General features: G+C 44.5%; 7 non-coding genes across 7 annotated transcripts; all 7 read left to right on the top strand.

Annotated features, from left to right (window-relative positions):
• The first annotated feature begins 3,987 nt into the window (after nucleotides 1-3,987).
• TRNAV-CAC (transfer RNA valine (anticodon CAC)) lies at nucleotides 3,988-4,060 on the top strand. Its single transcript has one exon. It is a non-coding gene; the product is annotated as a tRNA-Val (tRNA).
• A 97-nt stretch (nucleotides 4,061-4,157) lies between these two features.
• On the top strand, nucleotides 4,158-4,230 carry TRNAV-UAC (transfer RNA valine (anticodon UAC)). Its single transcript has one exon. It is a non-coding gene; the product is annotated as a tRNA-Val (tRNA).
• A 768-nt stretch (nucleotides 4,231-4,998) lies between these two features.
• TRNAV-AAC (transfer RNA valine (anticodon AAC)) lies at nucleotides 4,999-5,071 on the top strand. The gene has a single exon. It is a non-coding gene; the product is annotated as a tRNA-Val (tRNA).
• Nucleotides 5,072-5,157: 86 nt separating this feature from the next.
• Nucleotides 5,158-5,230, top strand: TRNAV-CAC (transfer RNA valine (anticodon CAC)). The gene has a single exon. It is a non-coding gene; the product is annotated as a tRNA-Val (tRNA).
• A 97-nt stretch (nucleotides 5,231-5,327) lies between these two features.
• TRNAV-UAC (transfer RNA valine (anticodon UAC)) lies at nucleotides 5,328-5,400 on the top strand. The gene has a single exon. It is a non-coding gene; the product is annotated as a tRNA-Val (tRNA).
• Nucleotides 5,401-18,288: 12,888 nt separating this feature from the next.
• TRNAV-UAC (transfer RNA valine (anticodon UAC)) lies at nucleotides 18,289-18,361 on the top strand. Its single transcript has one exon. It is a non-coding gene; the product is annotated as a tRNA-Val (tRNA).
• Nucleotides 18,362-19,458: 1,097 nt separating this feature from the next.
• Nucleotides 19,459-19,531, top strand: TRNAV-UAC (transfer RNA valine (anticodon UAC)). Its single transcript has one exon. It is a non-coding gene; the product is annotated as a tRNA-Val (tRNA).
• Nucleotides 19,532-25,358: the final 5,827 nt, after the last annotated feature.

Here is a 25,358-nt window from a genome sequence, read left to right as displayed (position 1 = left end):
ACTGTCAGCTTACTCCTCAAGGGCCAATGTCCCCACTACCCACTATCCACACTATTATGTCAGCTTCTTATGATCTTGTCTGGATAGGATTTAGTGCAATTCGCTTAGGTCAGTAGCACAGGTCACACAAGTAGCTATTCAGTCTGGGTTTGTCTGAGTCTGACCACAGTGTTTACAAGTCCATCTGTTTTGTCTGGGTCTCTGGTTACACTTTGTCAATCAAACATTCATAATACACCTTCCATACTGCTGCACATTCTCAAGCATCATTTATTCACTTGCTATTTTCTTCCCTTGTCTGTGCCTTTTTGTACATCCAAACATTCACACTCTAGTATTTTTGCCTTTTTCAATATTTGTCCCACTTGTTTTACTGCTTCCTTCCTGCTCTGTCTTTTGTAATTTGACACAATTTGCTATACAAATCAATCACACAACTAGAAGCAGGTTCAAACACATTAATGACCAAGCAATCACTTACAATGACCAAACAATCACTTACAATTCCCTTCTAAATTAGGCACCATATCTTACTTTTAACTTCCAATCTTCAATTAAGTACTGTTGCTTTAAAATGCACAAATCTTTCAGCGCGTACCTTACGGATAGAATTACAGAGAATTTTGAGCACAGCTCACACTCAGCAGAGATAAGAGCGAAGGGAGAAGAAAAACTGCGCAGCGCCATCTTTCCTCCCTCCCGTCAGAATGCAGCGTCGTCCTTCACAGAATTCTGTAGTTCTTTAGACTTATCAAAATCAATTTCTACAAAGAAACTCAAAATCACGGGATTTCACTGTAAGGGCAGATAACTGTATAATGAGATTAACCATGCCTTGCCCTTTTTCTGGCCAAATGCATTCAGGAAACTTTACAATGTAATGCCACATATAACACGAACTATATCATTACTCAATTCATTCAGTCTCAGATGTAGATTTGAAATATCTATAACGCATCTGTCCGGGATTCCACCACAACTAGAAAGGTCACAAATCTCTTGACACAAAAATGATGTGTGATGATTCATTCATACGTGCTCATTCACTGATTTTTTTTTTTTGATTTTTTTTTTACTCAATTACTCATCTCTCATCTTATTCAAAGGTTCTCATAGACATATATACAAGGATTCACACAGCCTGCCTATCTTGCACTTTGGATTTGATTAATACTTTTTCCAGGTTCTTTGCTGCACTACTTCCATATCTATCCTCAATTATATCACATAACCGGTCTCCTTCTTCAGGTGTCTTTCCCTGACTGTTCCCCATCTTTCTATCCTGTTTCTCTTGTTTCTTCCTGTTAGTCCCCTGCCTTAGGTGGTGTATTGGGTAAGCTCAAGACTAGGCTCTACTATACCTCGTTACCTTCTTCCTAAGGTGCCAACAGGTTAAACGGGGTGTCTGTTCCTCCTTGTACTACGTGTCTCGTGTACTTATATGCTAGGTAGCATCCGAACAGTAACACTCCCACAACACACAGGATTGTAAACAAAGTATCCATTTATCGGGGTTCTTCAGTCATATCCTGTCACAGGCTCATTTCGTGGTCCTGTGCTCATTCGGTCACACTCTTATCTGTCACAAGGTTTATTCGTAAAGGGTGTTGATTTAAGCTTAGGCGGTGACCTCCCCGAAAGGACGCTGTCACATGACCCAGTTAGGCAATATCACCACTCTTTGAACGAATACCTACTGTGCAGCTTATTTGTCTACTTTCCACAGTCCTTCAAATCAAGGCAGTCACTCAACAACCTCCTCTATTCCTAGTGCGGAACCGTCTATTGTGAAAAACTTGTCCGTCCGGGCTGCGCAGTATGAACTGTTCACCCAGCCTTATATTCCGTAATGTCAGACCTCTCAACATGTCACTCAATGGGACATGTGTATTCAATGCTAACAATACCCACCACTGTTCTCCCTTCTTGAAGTGATGAAACTTTTTATGTTTGTGTCTGGGGTTGTCCCTGCAAATGTCCAATCACCATACCCGTTATGATTTGCATCAGTTCTTCTCCTAAAAATAGCAGTACACAGGCAGAATCTGCAATAGCCTCTCATTCGGACAGGAATTACATATGCGTGTCACACCCGATTTCCTCAGAGTTCTTATATGGACCTAATTTTATGGCCCCCTCCTCTACTAGATTCCCCTTGATACGGACCTTAGTTATAATGATAGATTATGAAGAGCAGAGAAGAGAAGAATTGATCTCTTACCTGGCCAGGTGTTTAGGTCTGCTGTTCACAATTTCATCAGTAACTGGAGTGGTCTGTAGATCGGATAGTCTTGGAGAGGTGCATATATAAGGTCCCTGTTTCGGGCGCCAGGAAACTGTCGGGATCCCTCAGATATCTCTTTCTTCTGAAGGACCGATGTTCTTGGGTGTAAGGCACCATATGTCTCTAATTGATTGCTTCGTCGAGAAGGATAACACAGACACAAGCTGTATAATACCACTCGGGATGCCTGCCAATACGCCTCTGGCTTATCAGTTAGGCTTCCATCTTTTATAGCAAAGAATTTAAACATTTACAGACATGCGCAGTATAAAAAATGATTTCACAACTTGTTTTCTACAAAGAAAGTCATGTAGGCTAAAAAGCAGGAGTATTTGACCTTGGTTCACAAGGGAACAGAAAAGATAAGTTTTAAACAAGAAAATGCAACATAGACAGAACTCAATTTAACTCCTTCAGTTCCTATCACCATCCTCCTGAAAGTTCCCTGTTTTGATCCCGGGCAGAAACATGTGGCTTTTCTTTATTTTGATCACAAATGTATATTGTTGGCTTAATTAGCATTAGTTAGCATATTCTATTGCTGGTTTAATGAGCATTACTTTTACCAATGTGATTATTTCTACCCGTTTTTGCTTTTGGCAAGCATGTGTGTTTTTGACAGTGTCTAAGTGTTCCTAATTCAAGTAACACCTGATAGGATCAAGGTGCGAAAACAGGCATCTAGGTGCTTTTTCTTTTTGGCTTTTGGACAAAGGCATGAGAATGTTTTGTGGAGCATGGTTTTGTTTCCCTGTTTGTTCTTTTTCTCCAATAGCCTGACAAATGAAAGGTTCCTGTGTTGCAAAATGCACTTTGTCCTGTCTTCAGACATAGAGGAAGACCTCTTGACTTTGGCTGGCTGTTTTTTTCTTTTTCAAGTTCATTTCAGCATGTTTAAACATCTTTAGCTTTGCATGGAGTTTCTGAAGTGTAGTGGTTGTCACGTTCACCTCACACGCAAACGGTCCCCAGTTCAAAACTGGATAGAAGCATGACATTAGGTGTTGATATTAAAGCTTTTGACGTTGAGTCTTTGTTCTCGATGGCTCGTCATGACCACAGTAACCTTCCTCAGCCGGTTTCTGTAGTGTAGTGGTTATCACTTTCGACTAACACGCGAAAGGTCCCCAGTTCGAAACAATCTGTTACCCTTTGGTATCCAAGCTTTTGACTTTCAGTTCTTGATCTCGATTACTTGTTGTCACCACAGTAAACACTTGCATCTGGTTTCTGTAGTGTAGTGGTTATCTCGTTCGCCTAACACGCGAAAGGTCCCCAGTTTGAAACTGGGCAGAAACACGCTGTTACCCTTTGGTATCCAAGCTTTTGACTTTCAGTTCTTGATCTCGATTGCTTGTTGTCACCAAAGTAAGCACTTGCATCCGGTTTCTGTAGTGTAGCTGTTATCACGTTCGCCTCACACGCGAACGGTCCCCAGTTCGAAACTGGATAGAAGCATGACATTCGGCGTTGATATTAAAGCTTTTGACGTTGAGTCTTTGTTCTCGATGGCTCGTCATGACCACATTAACCTTCCGCAGCCGGTTTCTGTAGTGTAGTGGTTATCACGTTCGCCTAACACGCGAAAGGTCCCCATTTTGAAACTGGGCAGAAACACGCTGTTACCCTTTGGTATCCAAGCTTTTGACTTTCAGTTCTTGATCTCGATTGCTTGTTGTCACCACAGTAAGCGCTTGCATCCGGTTTCTGTAGTGTAGCGGTTATCACGTTCGACTCACACGCGAAAGGTCCCCAGTTCGAAACTGGGCAGAAACACAGCTTTTACTCTTGGAAAATGATCTTTTTGACTTTCAGTGCTTGTTCTTTATTGCTTGCCATGACCACAGCATTTTTTGTTTGCTTGAATCGGTTGGATTCTGTAGTGTAGCGGTTATCACGTTCGCTTTACACGCGAAAGGTCCTCAGTTCGAAACTGGGCAGAAACACAGCGTTCCTCTTGCAAACTAGTGCTTTTGACAATGAGTGCTTGATCTTTAATGCTTGCCATGACCACAGTAAACGCTCTTGTCTGGTTACTGTAGTGTAGTGATTGTCCTGTTTGCCATCCTCCTGAAAGTTCCCTGTTTTGATCCCCGGCAGAAACATGTGGCTTTTCTTTATTTTGATCACAAACGTATATTGTTGGCTTAATTAGCCTTAGTTAGCATATTCTATTGCTGGTTTAATGAGCATTACTTTTACCAATGTGATTATTTCTACCCGTTTTTGCTTTTGGCAAGCATGTGTGTTTTTGACAGTGTCTAAGTGTTCCTAATTCAAGTAACACCTGATAGGATCAAGGTGCGAAAGCAGGCATCTAGGTGCTTTTTCTTTTTGACTTTTGGACAAAGGCATGAGAATGCTTTGTGGAGCATGGTTTTGTTTCCCTGTTTGTTCTTTTTCTCTAATAGCCTGACAAATGAAAGGTTCCTGTGTTGCAAAATGCACTTTGTCCTGTCTTCAGACATAGAGGAAGACCTCTTGACTTTGGCTGGCTGTTTTTTTCTTTTTCAAGTTCATTTCAGCATGTTTAAACATCTTTAGCTTTGCATGGAGTTTCTGAAGTGTAGTTGTTGTCACGTTCACCTCACACGCGACCGGTCCCCAGTTCGAAACTGGATAGAAGCATGACATTAGGCGTTGATATTAAAGCTTTTGACGTTGAGTCTTTGTTCTCAATGGTGCGTCATGACCACAGTAACCTTCCGCAGCCGGTTTCTGTAGTGTAGTGGTTATCACGTTCGCCTAACACGCGAAAGGTCCCCAGTTCGAAACTGGGCAGAAACACGCTGTTACCCTTTGGTATCCAAGCTTTTGACTTTCAGTTCCTGATCTCGATTGCTTGTTGTCACCACAGTAAGCGCTTGCATCCGGTTTCTGTAGTGTAGCGGTTATCACGTTCGCATCACACGCGAAAGGTCCCCAGTTCGAAACTGGGCAGAAACACAGCTTTTTCTCTTGGAAAACGATCTTTTTGACTTTCAGTGCTTGTTCTTTATTGCTTGCCATGACCACAGCATTTTTTGTTTGTTTGAATCGGTTGGTTTCTGTAGTGTAGCGGTTATCACGTTCGCTTTACACGTGAAAGGTCCTCAGTTCGAAACTGGGTAGAAACACAGCGTTCCTCTTGCAAACTAGCGCTTTTGACAATGAGTGCTTGATCTTTAATGCTTGCCATGACCACAGTAAATGCTCTTGTCTTGTTACTGTAGTGTAGTGATTGTCCTGTTTGCCATCCTCCTGAAAGTTCCCTGTTTTGATCCCGGGCAGAAACATGTGGCTTTTCTTTATTTTGATCACAAACGTATATTGTTGGCTTAATTAGCCTTAGTTATCATATTCTATTGCTGGTTTAATGAGCATTACTTTTACCAATGTGATTATTTCTACCCGTTTTTGCTTTTGGCAAGCATGTGTGTTTTTGACAGTGTCTAAGTGTTCCTAATTCAAGTAACACCTGATAGGATCAAGGTGCGAAAGCAGGCATCTAGGTGCTTTTTCTTTTTGGCTTTTGGACAAAGGCATGAGAATGTTTTGTGGAGCATGGTTTTGTTTCCCTGTTTGTTCTTTTTCTCCAATAGCCTGACAAATGAAAGGTTCCTGTGTTGCAAAATGCACTTTGTCCTGTCTTCAGACATAGAGGAAGACCTCTTGACTTTGGCTGGCTGTTTTTTTCTTTTTCAAGTTCATTTCAGCATGTTTAAACATCTTTAGCTTTGCATGGAGTTTCTGAAGTGTAGTGGTTGTCACTAGAGTTGAGCGACTTTTGGTTTTTTAGGGTCGCGTTTCGTTTCGTGAAACCCGACTTTTCCAAAAGTCGGGTCGAGCAAGATCGTCCGATTATAGGGAGAAGTCGGGGTCGTCCCGAAACACGAATCCCAATGTAAGTCAATGGGGAATAAAAGTCGGCAGTGAGAGGAGGACAGGAAACACACCTACAGTGCCCATTTGAATGCCAAAAGCATCAATTCTTCTTACTTAAGCTTGTCAACCTTAATTAACTTCATAATACAAGTTACGCACTGAAAAATGGGGGTTATTTGGCTAAATTTGTGGGGGGGAGGGCTGGCTGCAGGTTTTCATGTGCCCTGGGCGAAAGAGCGCCCCTTTAACACATACCACAACTCATCATGCTCCGATACGGCAGAGAAATAGCGGTATAGTACAATGAAAAATACCTCACTTTTTACATCTCATGACGAGGCCCATCTATTTCTCCATACAAAATCATTGGTCCCATATAATGTTTGAAACAGTATATGATGAGCTCCACATAATGCTACAGTATATGTTGGTCCCCATGGATGAAGCTCCACTGTCTTATGGGCCCAAATAATGCTCCAAACATAATGGGCCCCATTTCTAATGCTCTAGTGTATAATGGGCCCTGTAAATGCTGCTCCAGTGTCTGATGTCCACCTTTGGAATGTTCCAGTGTATGGTGGGCCCCATCTATCATTCTCCAGAGTATAGTGCGCCTCAAAAATTGCTGTCCCAACATAGAAAACAATCAAATAAGTCTCCTCGCTAGGGAATCCCTGTACTTGTCTGGACAGGTGCTGTAGCTTGCTTAACAGCTCGCCAGCCGTTCTCACGCCCAGTATGGATTGCACGTGATTGCACAAAGGTTAGAAAGGGTACCGTATCCCTGGATAACATGTATGGATAGCGTACACATTCAAAATATATGTCTATACAGCATGAGGCAGGCTCAGACGGTGTTAGGGCCAGTATGGATTGCACGTCATTGCACAAAGGTTAGAAGGGGTACCGTATCCCCGGATAACATGTATGGATAGCGTACACATTCAAAATATATGTCTTTACAGCATGAGGCAGGCTCAGAGAGTGTTAGGCCCAGTATGGATTGCACGTCATTGCACAAAGGTTAGAAGGGGTACCGTATCCCCGGATAACATGTATGGATAGCGTACACATTCAAAATATATGTCTATACAGCATGAGGCAGGCTCAGACGGTGTTAGGCCCAGTGTGGATTGCACGTCATTGCACAAAGGTTAGAAAGGGTACCGTATCCCCGGATAACATGTATGGATAGCGTACACATTCAAAATATATGTCTATACAGCATGAGGCAGGCTCAGATGGTGTTAGGCCCAGTATGGATTGCACGTCATTGCACAAAGGTTAGAAGGGGTACCGTATCCCCGGATAACATGTATGGATAGCATACACATTCAAAATATATGTCTATACAGCATGAGGCAGGCTCAGACGGTGTTAGGCCCAGTATGGATTGCACGTCATTGCACAAAGGATAGAAGGGGTACCGTATCCCCGGATAACATGTATGGATAGCGTACACATTCAAAATATATGTCTATACAGCATGAGGCAGGCTCAGACGGTGTTAGGCCCAGTATGGATTGCACGTCATTGCACAAAGGTTAGAAGGGGTACCGTATCCCCGGATAACATGTATGGACAGCGTACACATTCAAAATATATGTCTATACAGCATGAGGCAGGCTCAGACGGTGTTAGGCCCAGTATGGATTGCACGTCATTGCACAAAGGTTAGAAGGGGTACCGTATCCCCGGATAACATGTATGGATAGCGTACACATTCAAAATATATGTCTATACAGCATGAGGCAGGCTCAGACGGTGTTAGGCCCAGTATGGATTGCACGTCATTGCACAAAGGTTAGAAGGGGTACGGTATCCCCGGATAACATGTATGGATAGCGTACACATTCAAAATATATGTCTATACAGCATGAGGCAGGCTCAGACGGTGTTAGGCCCAGTATGGATTGCACGTGATTGCACAAAGGTTAGAAAGGGTACCGTATCCCTGGATAACATGTATGGATAGCGTACACATTCAAAATATATGTCTATACAGCATGAGGCAGGCTCAGACGGTGTTAGGCCCAGTATGGATTGCACGTCATTGCACAAAGGTTAGAAGGGGTACCGTATCCCCGGATAACATGTATGGATAGCGTACACATTCAAAATATATGTCTATACAGCATGAGGCAGGCTCAGACGGTGTTAGGCCCAGTATGGATTGCACGTCATTGCACAAAGGTTAGAAAGGGTACCGTATCCCTGGATAACATGTATGGATAGCGTACACATTCAAAATATATGTCTCAGGAGGCAGGCTCAGACGGTGTCAGGCACAGTATGGATTTGACGGCCCAGATTGCACAGCGGAGGAGCAGGGAGAGGTAAAGATTGCAAATGCTGGGGCCCTTGCCAAGCAAGGGGGGCCCACTCGTGGGCGTCGGTACTGGCACTGGGCCCCTCATAGTACAGCGGTGTGTCTGACGGCGGGTGTGCACCACCACCGTCAGAGACACTTGATTGCACTATGAGGGACCCTGTGCCAGTGCCCGCGCCCAAGAGTCGGCCTACCCACCTGTCCAGGGCAACGGCACTCGCACGGTGTCGTGCGTTAGGTGGTGACCCCGGCCATGGGGGGGAGGCAGCACAGTTAGGGAGTTTTAGAAAGTGGCATATGTTGATGTTGGACATTCAACTGATGCAAAAGGCGAAATAGGTGAAGTACCAGGAAGAGGTGGACCAAAGCAAGCCATTTTTCTGTCACCCTATGTGTCATCAGGGGAAGGTGGGACAAAATCCTTGGAAACCCATGCATGGTTCATGTTAATGAAGGCTAGATCATCCACATTTTGGGTTGACAGACGGGTCCTTTTTTCTGTCAGGATTGATCCAGCTGCACTGAAGACTCTTTCCGATATCACAGTTGCAGCTGGGCAAGCGAGCTCCTGTAAGGCATATTGTGCCAATTCAGGCCAGGTGTCCATTTTAGGGGCCCAATAGTCAAAGGGGAATGACCTGTGTGGGAGAACATCGATATGGGAGGAAAAGTAGTTTGTAACCATAGTTGACAACTGCTGTCTCCTGTCACTTTCCATCAATGCAGTATTACCAGTTGTGTGAGCGGTATTTGAAAAATCAGTCCACAACATTGTGATGAAACCCCTGTCTCCAACGCCACTTCTGCTGTGTGCACCACGAACACCTCTGCCAAGCTGCCCCCGGCCCGTACGGCTCGTGTGAGAACCATCACCGCTGCTGTGTGCTGGGAATGCCTCAAGCAACCGATTTACCAGAGTTGCTTGTTTATTAGCCAATATTAGGTCAAGGTTCTCCTGTGGCATGATGTTTTGTAATTTGCCTTTATAGCGTGGATCCAGGATGCTGGCCAACCAGTAGTCGTCATCGTTCATCATTTTGGCTATGCGGGGGTCCCTTTTTAGGATCCGCAAGGCATAATCTGACATGTGGGCCAATGTTCCCGGTGTCAATGATGCACTGCGAGTGCTGGGTGGAGGAGCACTTTCTGGCAAATCCACATCCCTCCAGTCATGCACAAACCCTGTACCAGACCTTGCCACGCCAACATTTTCACTTGCCCCACGAGATGCATCCTCCTCCCCTAAGTAATCATCCCCATCATCCTCCTCCTCCTCCTCTTCTTCCTCCACCTCGTCCAGGAGAGGTCCCTGAGCAGACAATGGCTGAATGTCATCAAGGATTCCCTCCTCCTCTTCCTCCTCATCAACATTGGCTGCAGACGCCTGCTCCTTAAGGTGCGTCAAAGTTTGCATGAGCAGACGCATAAGTGGGATGCTCATGCTTAGGATGGCGTCGTCTGCGCTTACGAGCCGTGTGCATTCCTCAAAACACTGAAGGACTTTACAAAGGTCTTTCAGCTTCGACCACTGCACGCCTGTCAACTCCATGTCTGCTCTCAAAGTGCCTGGCCGTGTATCCTCCCACAAATGCATTATGGCCTGCCTCTGCTCGCACAGCCGCTCTACCATGTGCAGGGTGGAGTTCCACCTTGTTGCAATGTCGATAATGAGGCGGTGGTTGGGAAGGTGGAGCAATCGCTGCAGCTTCTGCATACGAACGGAGTGTACAGGCGACCGGCGGATGTGCGCACACAGTCTTCGCACCTTCTGGAGCAGGGCTGTTAACTCCGGATAATTTTTGAGGAAGCACTGCACCACCAGGTTCAAGGTGTGAGCCAAGCAAGGTATGTGGCTGAGTTTTGAAAGGGCTATGGCTGCCACAAAATTACGGCCGTTATCACTAACTACCTTGCCTGCCTCAAGATGTACACTGCCCAGCCATGACTCAGTTTGTAGCTTCAAGTACTCGGCCAGCACCTCGGCGGTGTGTCTGTCGCCCAAACACATCATCTGCAACACAGCCTGCTGACGCTTTCCACTAGCTGCTCGATAGGGGGACACATCGTGTGCAACAGTGGCAGCTGCAGATGGAGTGCTCGTACGACTGCGCTCTGTGGACGAGCTGTCGCTTCTGGAGGAGGAGGAGGAGGAGGGTCGAACGCCTACAGCCAACTGTTTCCTATACCGTGGGCTAGGCAGCACTGTCCCACCACCGCTGTCCCCTGTGGACCCTGCATCCACCACATTAACCCAGTGCGCAGTGATGGACACGTAACGGCCCTGGCCATGCCGACTGGACCATGCATCAGTTGTGAGGTGCACCTTTCCGCTCACTGACTGCTTGAGTGCATGGACAATGCGGTCTTTCACATGATGGTGGAGGGCTGGGATGGCTTTGCGAGAGAAGAAGTGGCGACTGGGTAGGTCATAGCGTGGTACTGCATAGGCCATGAGTTCGCGGAAAGCTGTGCTTTCCACCAACCGAAAGGGCATCATCTCAAACGAGATTAGTTTGGCAATGTGGGCGTTCAAACCCAGTGTACGCGGATGAGAGACTGAGTACTTTCTTGACCTACTCATAGTGTCTGGGAGGGTGAGCTGGACTTGAGAGCTGCATATGGTGGAAGTAGCGGTGGACAGGGCGGACTGAGAGAGGGTTGATGATGGTGATGGAGTTGGTGTTCTTTCTGATGGCCTAGAATCAGTCTTTCGTTGATATAACAGTGGGATTCCCTGACTGCTGTGGCCTTGCAACGACACCTCAACATTTGCTGCTGTGCTAACCGGTGGGCTTACAGTGGGGGAAACAATGTAGCGTTGCTGACTACCTTCGTTGTGATCAGTTGCACATGTGGCACTTGAGGTTTGGTGTTGTGTCCACGCTTGCAAGTGCATGCTGGTTAAATGTCTAAGCATGCAACTGGTATTCAAATTTTTCAGATTTTTCCCTCGGCTAAAGGTCTTTGTGCACTTCTTACAGATAACCTTGGCCTGATCATGAGGATTTTGTTCAAAAAAGTGCCACACTGCACTCTTCCTACTTTGGCAGACATTTTGCGGCCTAGCACGCTGTGATCTTTTGACCCTCTGGACAGGCTGTCCAGCAACTCTTTTGATGTTTGGAACCTGTCTTTGGAGTGCTCCGGGCCTGCCAGATAACAGCTGTTGCGATGTCGATGTCTGCTGTGGATGCTCCTCATCTGAGCTATTGGAAGCAGCACCCTCTTCCCCCAATGGATGCCAATCTGGGTCAACAACTGGGTCATCCATCACCTCCTCTTCTATGTCATGTGCACCTTTCTCTGTGTCACCGTGTATGGTGGTATAGTGTGCGGGAAGGGGCACCTGAGTCTCATCAGGGTCAAAATCTGGCTCTGTACACTGCGAGGACAATGTAGTGCTCTGAGTGAATGTACCAGCAGAATCATCCATCATCGGCTGTGCATCAGTGCACTCCATGTCAGATTCATCTTGGCCTGGGTAATTCACCATTTGACTTGATAATCCAGGCATGGTATGTGAAAACAGCTCCATGGAGTAATCAGTAGTATGGCCTGCGTCATCCTTCAATCTTGGTTGGGGTGAAGGACACAAGGAAAGGTGTGGTTCATGAACATGAGCCTCCAATGACGACTCAGTGCTTTTACTTTTTACAACTGAAGAAGAGGAGGCGATAGAGCTGGAGGCTGAGTCAGCAATGTAAGACAAAACTTTTTCCTGATGCTCTGCCTTTAAAAGCGGTTTGCCAACTCCTAGAAAACTAAGCGTTCGAGTCCTTATGTAGCCAGACGATGACACAGGGTCAGCACCTCCTGCATTCGGTCCTATTTTGCTCTTGCCACTACCATCAGATCCACCACCAACACCATCATTACCAGCTGCCAACCCCCGCCCAATTCCACGGCCTCTTCCACCAGCCTTCCTCATTTTTGGTAGAAATGTAGACAAAATCCAACAAACTATATAGTAATGTAAAACAAGGTACAAGGTGTCTATAGGACAGGGGAGTTTTAGAATTTCTGCACACACTTGTGGACAGTGGACACTTGTGGATTGTGTGCGGCCCTCTGATATCTGAGCGCTATGTGACACGCTCGATGGCACAGCTGCCTGTGACCAAAGTGACGAGAGGATAATGGAGATTTTGAATCTCTGCGTACACTTTTGGACACTGGACACTTGTGGATTGTGTGAGGCCCACTGATATCTGAGCGCTATGTGACACGCTCGATGGCACAGCTGCCTGTGACCAAAGTGACGAGAGGATAAGGGAGATTTTGAATCTCTGCGTACACTTTTGGACACTGGACACTTGTGGATTGTGTGAGGCCCACTGATATCTGAGCGCTATGTGACACGCTCGATGGCACAGCTGCCTGTGACCAAAGTGACGAGAGGATAATGGAGATTTTGAATCTCTGCGTACACTTTTGGACACTGGACACTTGTGGATTGTGTGAGGCCCACTGATATCTGAGCGCTATGTGACACGCTCGATGGCACAGCTGCCTGTGACCAAAGTGAAGAGAGGATAATGGAGATTTTGAATCTCTGCGTACACTTTCGGACACTGGACACTTGTGGATTGTGTGAGGCCCACTGATATCTGAGCGCTATGTGACACGCTCGATGGCACAGCTGCCTGTGACCAAAGTGACGAGAGGATAATGGAGATTTTGAATCTCTGCGTACACTTTTGGACACTGGACACTTGTGGATTGTGTGAGGCCCACTGATATCTGAGCGCTATGTGACACGCTCGATGGCACAGCTGCCTGTGACCAAAGTGACGAGAGGATAATGGAGATTTTGAATCTCTGCGTACACTTTTGGACACTGGACACTTGTAGATTGTGTGAGGCCCACTGATATCTGAGCGCTATATAACACGCTCGATGGCACAGCTGCCTGTGACCAAAGTGACAAGAGGATAATGGAGATTTTGAATCTCTGCGTTCACTTGTGGACACTGGACACTTGTGGATTGTGTGAGGCCCACTGATATCTGAGCGCTATGTGACACGCTCGATGGCACAGCTGCCTGTGACCAAAGTGACAAGAGGATAATGGAGATTTTGAATCTCTGCGTACACTTTTGGACACTGGACACTTATAGATTGTGTGAGGCCCACTGATATCTGAGCGCTATGTGACACGCTCAATGGCACAGCTGCCTGTGACCAAAGTGACGAGAGGATAATGGAGATTTTGAATCTCTGCGTACACTTTTGGACACTGGACACTTGTGGATTGTGTGAGGCCCACTGATATCTGAGCGCTATGTGACACACTCGATGGCACAGCTGCCTGTGACCAAAGTGACGAGCGGATAATGGAGATTTTGAATCTCTGCGTACACTTTTGGACACTGGACACTTGTGGATTGTGTGAGGCCCACTGATATCTGAGCGCTATGTGACACGCTCGATGGCACAGCTGCCTGTGACCAAAGTGATGAGAGGATAAGGGAGATTGGATTGCTTTTAAAAAAGCAGTTTGCGGAGCATTGGGTAAACAGCAATGCCAGCGTGTCAGGAAGCCTTAAAAGGCAGCCCAACAACCAACACCACTGATACACCACAATATAGCCTCCCCTTGCACTGCACACACAGTGACTTGTGTGTTGTGCAGGCCAAATCGCTAGCAGCAGAAGCAGTTTTTTTGTCTTCTTCCCTGCCTAACGCTCTCCCTACAGAATCAGCAGCAACCTCTCCCTATACTAAGATCGGCAGAAGTAAGATGGCGGTCGGCGTGCACGCCCTTTTATACCCCCTGTGACGCCCACCAAAGCAAGCCAATCACTTGCATGCCCTTCTGAAAGATGGTGGTGACCAGTGCCTAGGTCATCACGTTGCCCACAGTGTCCGTGGATCCTGATTGGCTGAAAAAGAGCGCAAAACAAACTTTTGAAACGCGACTTTGGCGCGTAAGTCGCCGACCTCGTGGCCGACCTCATCCTAGGGTCGGGTTTCGTTTCATGAAACCCGACTTTGCCAAAAGTCGGCGACTTTTGAATTTTTTCGACCCGTTTCGCTCAACTCTAGTTATCACGTTCGCCTAACACGCGAAAGGTCCCCAGTTCGAAACTGGGCAGAAACATGCTGTTACCCATAGAATCATAGAATCATAGAATCATAGAATCTTAGAGTTGGAAGGGACCTCCTGGGCCATCTGGTCCAACCCCCTGCTCAAAGCAGGATTCGCTAAATCATCCCAGTCAGATGTCTGTCCAGCATCTGTTTGAAGACTTCCATTGAAGGAGAACTCACCACTTCTCGTGGCAGCCTGTTCCACTCATTGATCACTCTAACTGTCAAAAAGTTTTTTCTAATATCTAAACTGTGTCTCTTCCCATTCAGTTTCATCCCATTGCTTCTAGTCTTTCCTTGTGCAAATGAGAATAAAGTTGATCCTTCTACAATGTGACAGCCCTTTAGATATTTGTAGACAGCTATTAAGTCTTCTCTCAGTCTTCTCTTTTGCAAACTAAACATTCCCAAATCCTGCAACCTTTCCTCATAAGACAGGGTTTGCAGACCGGTCACCATTCTGGTCGCTCTTTTCTGAACTTGCTCCAGTTTGTTGATGTCTTTTTTAAAATGTGGTGCCCAAAACTGGACACAATATTCCAGATGAGGTCTGACCAAAGAGGAGTAGAGGGAAATAATGACTTCACGTGATCTAGACTGTATGCTTCTGTTAATACATCCTAGAATTGCATTTGCCTTTTTTGCTGCTGCATCACACTGTTGACTCATATTCAGTCTGTGATCTATTAGTATACCCAAGTCTTTTTCACATGTGCTGTCACTTAGCCCTATTCCTCCCATTCTATATATGCTTTTTTCATTTTTATTGCCCAGATGTAGTACTTTGCATTTCTCCCTGTTAAAAACCATTCTGTTAGTTGCTGCCCACTTCTCCAGTTTATTTAAATCTTTTTGAATCATCTCTCTCTCCTCTCTAGTATTAGCTATCCCTCCTAGCTTTGTGTCATCAGCAAATTTAATCAGTTTACCCTCAATTCCTTCATCTAAATCGTTGATAAAGATGTTGAACAATACAGGGCCCAGGACAGAGCCCTGTGGTACCCCACTTGAGACATTCTTCCAACTGGATGTGCAGCCATTTACGACCACTCTTTGGGTCCGATCACTAAGCCAGTTATGAATCCACCTAACAGTTGCCTTGTCCATTCCATACTTAGTCATTTTTTCAATAAGGATTGTATGAGAGACTTTGTCAAATGCTTTGCTGAAGTCAAGATATACTATATCTACAGCATTTCCTTGATCCACCCAATCAGTGATACCGTCATAGAAGGAAATTAAGTTAGTCTGACATGACTTATCAGTTACAAACCCATGCTGACTCTGTTTAATCACTTCATTCTTATCCAGGTATTGACATACATGTAGTTTAATAATTTGTTCAAAGATCTTTCCTGGTATAGAAGTCAGACTCACCGGCCTATAGTTGCCTGGGTCCACCTTCTTCCCCTTTTTGAAGATAGGAACAACATTTGCTCTTCTCCAGTCTTCTGGCACTTCTCCTGTTCTCCAAGAATTTTCAAAGATTATGGAGAGGGGTTCAAAAATTTCTTCTGCTATCTCCTTCAGTACTCTGGGGTGTAATTCATCTGGACCTGGAGACTTGAATTCATTTAGGTTAGCTAAGTGTTTCCTCACTATCTTTCTGTTTATAGATATCCTGGATTCTTCTATTCCCTTAATAGGACAGTGAATAACAGTTGATGTTGCATTTCCTTTCTGAGAGAAAACAGATGCAAAATAGGAATTTAAAAGTTCAGCCTTCTCAACATCCTGTCTTACCATTTCATCATTTTCATCCTGTAAAAATACTATAGCATCTTTGACTTTTCTTTTACTTTTGACATATCCCCAAAATCCTTTATTATTGCTTTTGACATCTCTTGCAAGCCTCAGTTCATTTTCAGCTTTAGCTAATCTGATTTGTGCCCTGCAGGTTCTGCAGACAGCATTATATTCTTCTTTAGATATGCCTCCCTCTTTCCATTTTATAAACATTTTTTTCTTCCTTTTTAGCATGTGCTTAAGTTCTGTGTTCATCCATCCTGGTTTCCTTAAATGCTTCCTATTCTTCCCTCTTTTCGGAATTGTTAACAACTGTGCTTTGAGAATTTCATTTTTCAAGATTTCCCATCCTTCCTGGACATTTTTGTCTTTAAGGATATCCAGCCATTGGATCCCTCCAATTCTCTTTCTGAATCCCTTAAAATCTGCCTTTCTGAAATCTAACCTTGACGTCTGAGTCTTCACAGGTCTTCCACCTCTAGTTATCCAAAATTCTAAAATAGCATGGTCGCTACCTCCTAGGGTCCCAGCCACTTTTACCTCCTCAACCATTTCCTCCCTTTGGTATCCAAGCTTTTGACTTTCAGTTCTTGATCTCGATTGCTTGTTGTCTCCACAGTAAGCGCTTGCATCCGGTTTCTGTAGTGTAGCTGTTATCACGTTCGCCTCACACTCAAAAGGTCCCCACTTCGAAACTGGGCAGAAACACAGCTTTTTCTCTTGGAAAACGATCTTGTTGACTTTCAGTGCTTGTTCTTTATTGCTTGCCATGACCACAGCATCTTTTGTTTGTTTGAATCGGTTTGTTTCTGTAGTGTAGCGTTTATCACGTTTGCTTTACACGCGAAAGGTCCTCAGTTCGAAACTGGGCAGAAACACAGCGTTCCTCTTGCAAACTTGCGCTTTTGACAATGAGTGCTTGATCTTTAATGCTTGCCATGACCACAGTAAACGCTCTTGTCTGGTTACTGTAGTGTAGTGATTGTCCTGTTTGCCATCCTCCTGAAAGTTCCCTGTTTTGATCCCGGGCAGAAACATGTGGCTTTTCTTTATTTTGATCACAAACGTATATTGTTGGCTTAATTAGCCTTAGTTAGCATATTCTATTGCTGGTTTAATGAGCATTACTTTTACCAATGTGATTATTTCTACCCGTTTTTGCTTTTGGCAAGCATGTGTGTTTTTGACAGTGTCTAAGTGTTCCTAATTCAAGTAACACCTGATAGGATCAAGGTGCGAAAGCAGGCATCTAGGTGCTTTTTCTTTTTGGCTTTTGGACAAAGGCATGAGAATGTTTTGTGGAGCATGGTTTTGTTTCCCTGTTTGTTCTTTTTCTCCAATAGCCTGACAAATGAAAGGTTCCTGTGTTGCAAAATGCACTTTGTCCTGTCTTCAGACATAGAGGAAGACCTCTTGACTTTGGCTGGCTGTTTTTTTCTTTTTCAAGTTCATTTCAGCATGTTTAAACATCTTTAGCTTTGCATGGAGTTTCTGAAGTGTAGTGGTTGTCACGTTCACCTCACATGCGAACGGTCCCCAGTTCGAAACTGGATAGAAGCATGACATTAGGTGTTGATATTAAAGCTTTTGACGTTGAGTCTTTGTTCTCGATGGCTCGTCATGACCACAGTAACCTACCGCAGCCGTTTTCTGTCGTGTAGTGGTTATCACGTTAGCCTAACACGCGAAAGGTCCCCAGTTTGAAACTGGGCAGAAACACGCTGTTACCCTTTGGTATCCAAGCTTTTGACTTTCAGTTCTTGATCTCGATTGCTGGTTGTCACCACAGTAAACGCTTGCATCCGGTTTCTGTAGTGTAGCGGTTATCACGTTCGCCTCACACGCGAAAGGTCCCCAGTTCGAAACTGGGCAAAAGCACAGCTTTTTCTCTTGGAAAACGATCTTGTTGACTTTCAGTGCTTGTTCTTTATTGCTTGCCATGACCACAGCATATTTTGTTTGTTTGAATAGGTTGGCTTCTGTAGTGTAGCGGTTATCACGTTCGCTTTACACGCGAAAGGTCCTCAGTTCGAAACTGGGCAGAAACACAGCATTCCTCTTGCAAACTAGCGCTTTTGACAATGAGTGCCTGATCTTTAATGCTTGCCATGACCACAGTAAACGCTCTTGTCTGGTTACTGTAGTGTAGTGATTGTCCTGTTTGCCATCCTCCTGAAAGTTTCCTGTTTTGATCCCGGGCAGAAACATGTGGCTTTTCTTTATTTTGATCACAAACGTATATTGTTGGCTTAATTAGCCTTAGTTAGCATATTCTATTGCTGGTTTAATGAGCATTACTTTTACCAATGTGATTATTTCTACCCGTTTTTGCTTTTGGCAAGCATGTGTGTTTTTGACAGTGTCTAAGTGTTCCTAATTCAAGTAACACCTGATAGGATCAAGGTGCGAAAGCAGGCATGTAGGTGCTTTTTCTTTTTGGCTTTTGGACAAAGGCATGAGAATGTTTTGTGGAGCATGGTTTTGTTTCCCTGTTTGTTCTTTTTCTCCAATAGCCTGACAAATGAAAGGTTCCTGTGTTGCAAAATGCACTTTGTCCTGTCTTCAGACATAGAGGAAGACCTCTTGACTTTGGCTGGCTGTTTTTTTCTTTTTCAAGTTCATTTCAGCATGTTTAAACATCTTTAGCTTTGCATGGAGTTTCTGAAGTGTAGTGGTTGTCACGTTCACCTCACACGCGAACGGTCCCCAGTTCGAAACTGGATAGAAGCATGACATTAGGCGTTGATATTATAGCTTTTGACGTTGAGTCTTTGTTCTCGATGGCTCGTCATGACCACAGTAACCTTACGCAGCCGGTTTCTGTAGTGTAGTGGTTATCACGTTCGCCTAACACGCGAAAGGTCTCCAGTACGAAACTTGGCAGAAACACGCTGTTACTCTTTGGTATCCAAGCTTTTGACTTTCAGTTCTTGATCTCGATTGCTTGTTGTCACCACAGTAAGCACTTGCATCCGGTTTCTGTAGTGTAGCGGTTATCACGTTCGCCTCACTTGCGAAATGTCCTCAGTTCGAAACTGGGCTGAAACACAGATTTTTCTCTTGGAAAATGATCTTTTTTACTTTCAGTGCTTGTTCTTTATTGCTTGCCATGACCACAGCATTTTTTGCCTTTTTGAATCGGTTGGTTTCTGTAGTGTAGCGGTTATCACGTTCGCATTACACGCGAAAGGTCCTCAGTTCGAAACTGGGCAGAAACACAGCATTTCTCTTGCAAACTAGCGCTTTTGACAATGAGTGCTTGATCTTTAATGCTTGCCATGACCACAGTAAACGCTCTTGTCTGGTTACTGTAGTGTAGTGATTGTTCTGTTTGCCATCCTCCTGAAAGTTCCCTGTTTTGATCCCGGGCAGAAACATGTGGCTTTTCTTTATTTTGATCACAAACGTATATTGTTGGCTTAATTAGCCTTAGTTAGCATATTCTATTGCTGGTTTAATGAGCATTACTTTTACCAATGTGATTATTTCTACCCGTTTTTGCTTTTGGCAAGCATGTGTGTTTTTGACAGTGTCTAAGTGTTCCTAATTCAAGTAACACCTGATAGGATCAAGGTGCTGTCGGGAACCCTCAGATTACTCTTTCATCTGAAGGACCGATGTTCTTAGGTGTGAAGCACCATATGTCTCTAATCAATTGCTCCGTCGATAAGGATAACACAGACACGGGCTGTATAATACCACTCGGGATGCCTGCCAAGACACCTCTGGCTTATCAGTTAGGCTTCCGTCTTTTATAGTAAAGAATTTAAACATTTACAGACATGCACAGTACAAATGATTTCACAACTTGTTTTCTACAAAGAAAGTCACTTAGGCGAAAAAGCAGAGGTATTTGACCTTGGTTCACAAGGGAGACGTCTGAGACATCTCCTCGAAGAACAGATAAGGTTTTAAACAAGAGAATGCAACATAGACAGAACTCAATTTAACTCCTTCAGTTCCTATCATTCCCCCCTTTGACATCTTCATTTTCCACAATCTGGAACACTGGATCCTGCAACAACAGCGGATAGTGGCTCGTTCACCAGGTACTATCCCAGGCCGACGGGTTGCCCAAGGGAGACAGGTCTTCTACCTTCTCCATCCCCCAGATACTGAAGCCACGTCCATCATTGCAAGAGTACGCTCCTTCATGCCAGAAATGAGATGTCAATCTAGGACTCAAAGGAATAATAGTTAAATTCTTGTTGTTTACAGTCAAACTTCCTTATCTATTTCTACATCTTTTCTTGCATACAGAGATACACCAAAAAACAAGTTTCAATAGCACATATATTACGAAGATACAAACAACAATACGTAATAGACTTAGTATAATCCCAGTTATCCAGCCTCCAATACCCTTAAACCAATTAGCTGGATTAAGAAAGGAGAATGTATCTGACCACCAACTATCCTTAGTACCATCATTGTCTTTATCGTACTGATCTCTAAGTTTTTGAACATCCTCTATTTTCAATTTTAACTTTATAATGCTGTTGGGATCTATATAATGACAGCAAGCTGGTCCGATGACTTGACACATACCTCCTTGCGCTGCAGGTAAATAATCTAATACTATGGTATGCTGATTAGTGGCTATGATGAGCTGATTTTGGACAGCAACGGTGGTGTTCAATATATCCAATATATCCCATATTTGGTCATCTAAGTAATCTGTAGCCCTGACTAATTTATCCCACATTTGAGTAATCATAGGATAAATAAAAATAGAACTGACAATTTTATTAGCCACACTCATCTGCACTATATGTGGTCTCCCAGAGAGGCGAGGTGTATTGTCAGCAGCTCTTTTGTACAACGTGTGTTTAGGTATGCTCTGAGTATTCAACTGGTCATTCGGAATAACAAAGGTAGCTGGAGTCAAACGACCCAGAGTACAAGCACCTTTTATCCCTACTGGCAACCATTTATATGCATTGTCTCCACATACCCAGAACATGTCACTAGGTAGGTCCCATAGGGCTGAATGTTGTAATACCAGTCTATGAACTAAATCTATGAGCGCAGATACATTCTGAAGCATACACCAATTTGGAAGTTGTCCTAAAGGGCTACAATACCCTACATCGGGATTTCCACAGGTGGGAATTCCTTTCTCATATCCAGATGACTCGTTGCAAGGTATATTACCTGAAATATTAAAACAAGTTTCATTATTGCCCTGGGGAAATAAATTGGAATACTCCCAGGACGTGTTATGCAACCTTCTTTCTAGCAGTATTGGTTTGAAGGCATCAGTAGAGTGGGAAGTTACATTAAAACTAACTTGTAGGCCATACATTGGAATTTGCCCCAGGTAGGTTAATCGAGTTCTATTCCTGGGTACCCAAGCCCCCCCTTTATATGCCAGATATTGAAGGTGTGCATTACTTCCTGAAAGATTACCCTGCCACCAAGGGTATCCTACCCATCTCACAATAGGTATTCCAACAGTTGTGTTCCATAACTTCACATTATTTGTGGCATTATTAGCAAGTGTATCAGAACAACTGGTCCAGGCAAATAATTCCTCGGGTGGCATAGGAATAACAAGGAACGGAATACTAGTGGCTGATACTGGTGAATGTGTGCAGATCCAGCAATCTGCTGGAGGCTGAGTGTCATTTGACCAATCATTCAGTAATTTTTCATGATGTTGTATAAACTTATTATTCAAGGACATTGGAGCATTTAGACTGTCCCACGCAGCTACCATTATTACAGATAATGCAACAAAACCAAACCAAAACATTATGCACTCTTATGCTTTGTTAACTCCTGTGGCTAGTTTGCAATGCGATGCGTGGATCCAGGTTGGTCGTCCTTCCAACTTAACAGAAGTAGGCGTTGTTAGGAGTACTTGGTAAGGTCCTTGATATCAGGGTTCAAGGGTCTTTCTGGAGTGTTTCTTGACATATACGTAATCACCAGGTTGTAGACAGTGAGTTCCTTCCACACTATCTGGATCTGGAATGAAAGAGAAAACTAGAGAATGCATTTGAGTTAAATGCTTTTGCAACTGGATTACATAACTTGTCAAATTATCCACATTGAGTGTTAAGACCTGTGGGTAGTACAACCCTGTGTTCGGTGGTCTTCCAAACAGTATCTCGAAGGGTGACAGTTTAGTTTTCCCCGTGGGTGTGTACCTTACTGAAAATAATGCTAATGGGAGACACTCTGGCCATGGTCTATGGGTTTGTTCCATGGTTTTCTGTATTTTCAATTTTAGTGTCCCGTTCATTCTCTCTACCTTCCCTGAACTCTGTGGGTGGTAGGGTGTATGAAATGCTTGTTCTACACCTATCATTTGCATTACATTTTGCATTACCTCAGCAGTAAAGTGTGTACTTCTGTCTGATTCAATTGTTTCAGGGACACCGAATCGTGGTACTAGTTCCATCACCAGTTTCTTTGCAGTGGCTCGAGCTGTAGCCGTTTTCACCGGGTAGGCCTCTGGCCATCCAGAGAAGAGATCTACACATACTAGGATATTTGCATACACTCCTACCTTGGTAGCTGTATGTCGTCAATCTGCCGTCTCTGAAACGGGTAGAGAGGCCTAGGTGTCGCTTTCTTAGGGACTTTTACTGTTTTACCTGGGTTGTGCTGTGCACAGATGAGGCATGATTGTACAAGTTTCGCGGCTGCGCAACTGAAGCCAGGAGCGATCCAGAAGGCATCTACCATGGCACACATGTGACTTTTTGAGGTGTGATTGGGGCCATGTGCTGCTTGCGCCATGATTGGGAACAGGGACTTTGGTGGGCACATTTTATCCTTATTCTCCCATACTCCATTTGAGTTCAGCTCAGCTCCCAGTCTCCCCCGGTGTACCTTCTCTGTTTGGGCAGCCTTTTGCTGGAGGGATTTCAGGACATCTAGACCCAATGTGGCTGGAATACGCTGACTCCCCGCCACCGTCCACTGCTCTCTCTAGGCCGCCTTGTGCTATTTTAGCAGCCTCGTTCGCCCTTCTATTGCCCTCTACCTCCACGGAGTCACCTTTGTGTGTGCTTTTACCTTGACAATGCCAACCTGGACTGGTAACATCAATGCCTCCATCAATTGTTTCACCAGCTCTGCATTTTTAATGGGCTTCGAATCTGTGAAAATATTAGCGACTTTACCTGCAGCGGCTCTACACGCCTCAGTGAGTGCCTTCAACTCTGCCTCCTGCGCCGACATGTGAGGAGAGAGTGGCTCCGCTCGGATTACCTCATGTGAGGATACTACTGCATATCCAGTGTAGAATCGTCCATCCTGGTGGTATCTGGGGCCATCTACAAAAAAGAAACTCAAAGTCTGCATTAGGAACAGGTTTTTCATGAATGTGTGCAAACCCAACTGTCTCCTGACTCATCAGTTCTATGCAGACATGTTCATGCGTCATGTCAAAGTATCCTTCCTCACTTGCCAATACGGTCACCAATTCCCCCTTTTCTGAATCCACAGGCAGGAGGGTGGCTGGATTCAGAACGTTACATCTTTTGAGGGTGACATACTCAGGAATTAGTAGAGCACACTCAAGTCGGAGCTGTCTGGCCATAGACAGATGTTTTGGTTGAACTTGTAGGAGTATGGCATGGATGTCATGTGGGGAATAGATTGTCAAAAGAAACGTCAGTGTCATCTCACATGCCTTCCCTATTACGTCTCCACTTTTTTCCTTGTGCTCCAGCATACATGACAGGTCGTCTTATTGTCCTTGTTTGCTCAATTTCTTTAGCTACCTTAAGGAGGTCTTTCGGATCTACATGTCTCCATTCAGGTCTGGCTGTCTGTACTGCGTCTCGTAAATCTTTGTTCATACCGTCAATGAATGCATTCACCAGAATTCTAACATCAAGTGGGTTTATGCAAATGTACCCCATGTCTGCCCATTTCAGCTGTAACCGTCCAAGGTATATCTCTACTCTCTCTCATCTTTGCTGTGTCACATTAGTCAGGAGTACAGACTGCTCTGATTGTTCCACGGCAGCCCATTGTCTTAGTGACTCACAGTACGTCTCCCCAGATCGTGCAGATTTATCATCCATGCCCCAAGCCTGATTCTTTGTCACATCTGTGTGTCTTAATTATATGATCTAGTGCGTCACCTGCCTTTAGACTCACCAACCTCTCTAGGTCTGCCCAGGTACACTTATATGTCTGCTGTACTTCCTTTATGTGTCTGTAAAACTGTAAAACGGGAATGGTTGGTCTTCAGGGGCAGGCAGCTGCTTCAGCAAAGCTAGCTGGTCAGAGGGGCTCCAGGGATAATACTCCTGCATCTTTCTTATTCTAGTCACACTTCTAGGTCCTGATGGGGTTGGTCGTCTGATGTCTACTGTCAGCTTACTCCTCAAGGGCCAATGTCCCCACTACCCACTATCCACACTATTATGTCAGCTTCTTATGATCTTGTCTGGATAGGATTTAGTGCAATTCTCTTAGGTCAGTAGCACAGGTCACACAAGTAGCTATTCAGTCTGGGTTTGTCTGAGTCTGACCACAGTGTTTACAAGTCCATCTGTTTTGTCTGGGTCTCTGGTTACACTTTGTCAATCAAACATTCATAATACACCTTCCACACTGCTGCACATTCTCAAGCATCATTTATTCACTTGCTATTTTCTTCCCTTGTCTGTGCCTTTTTGTACATCCAAACATTCACACTCTGGTATTTTTGCCTTTTTCAATATTTGTCCCACTTGTTTTACTGCTTCCTTCCTGCTCTGTCTTTTGTAATTTGACACAATTTGCTACACAAATCAATCACACAACTAGAAGCAGGTTCAAACACATTAATGACCAAGCAATCACTTACAATTCCCTTCTAAATTAGGCACCATATCTTACTTTTAACTTCCAATCTTCAATTAAGTACTGTTGCTTTAAAATGCACAAATCTTTCAGCGTGTACCTTACGGATAGAATTACAGAGAATTTTGAGCACAGCTCACACTCAGCAGAGATAAGAGCGAAGGGAGAAGAAACTGCGCAGCGCCATCCTTCCCCCCTCCCGTCAGAATGCAGCGTCGTCCTTCACAGAATTCTGTA

This window comes from Dendrobates tinctorius, unplaced genomic scaffold, assembly GCF_039654945.1.
Source record: "Dendrobates tinctorius isolate UK_male_01 unplaced genomic scaffold, ASM3965494v1 ptg000421c, whole genome shotgun sequence".
NCBI classification, from domain to species: Eukaryota; Metazoa; Chordata; class Amphibia; order Anura; family Dendrobatidae; genus Dendrobates; species Dendrobates tinctorius.
The sequence above is the reverse complement of the archived record's forward strand: the minus strand, read 5'-3'. Positions and strand labels throughout refer to the sequence as shown.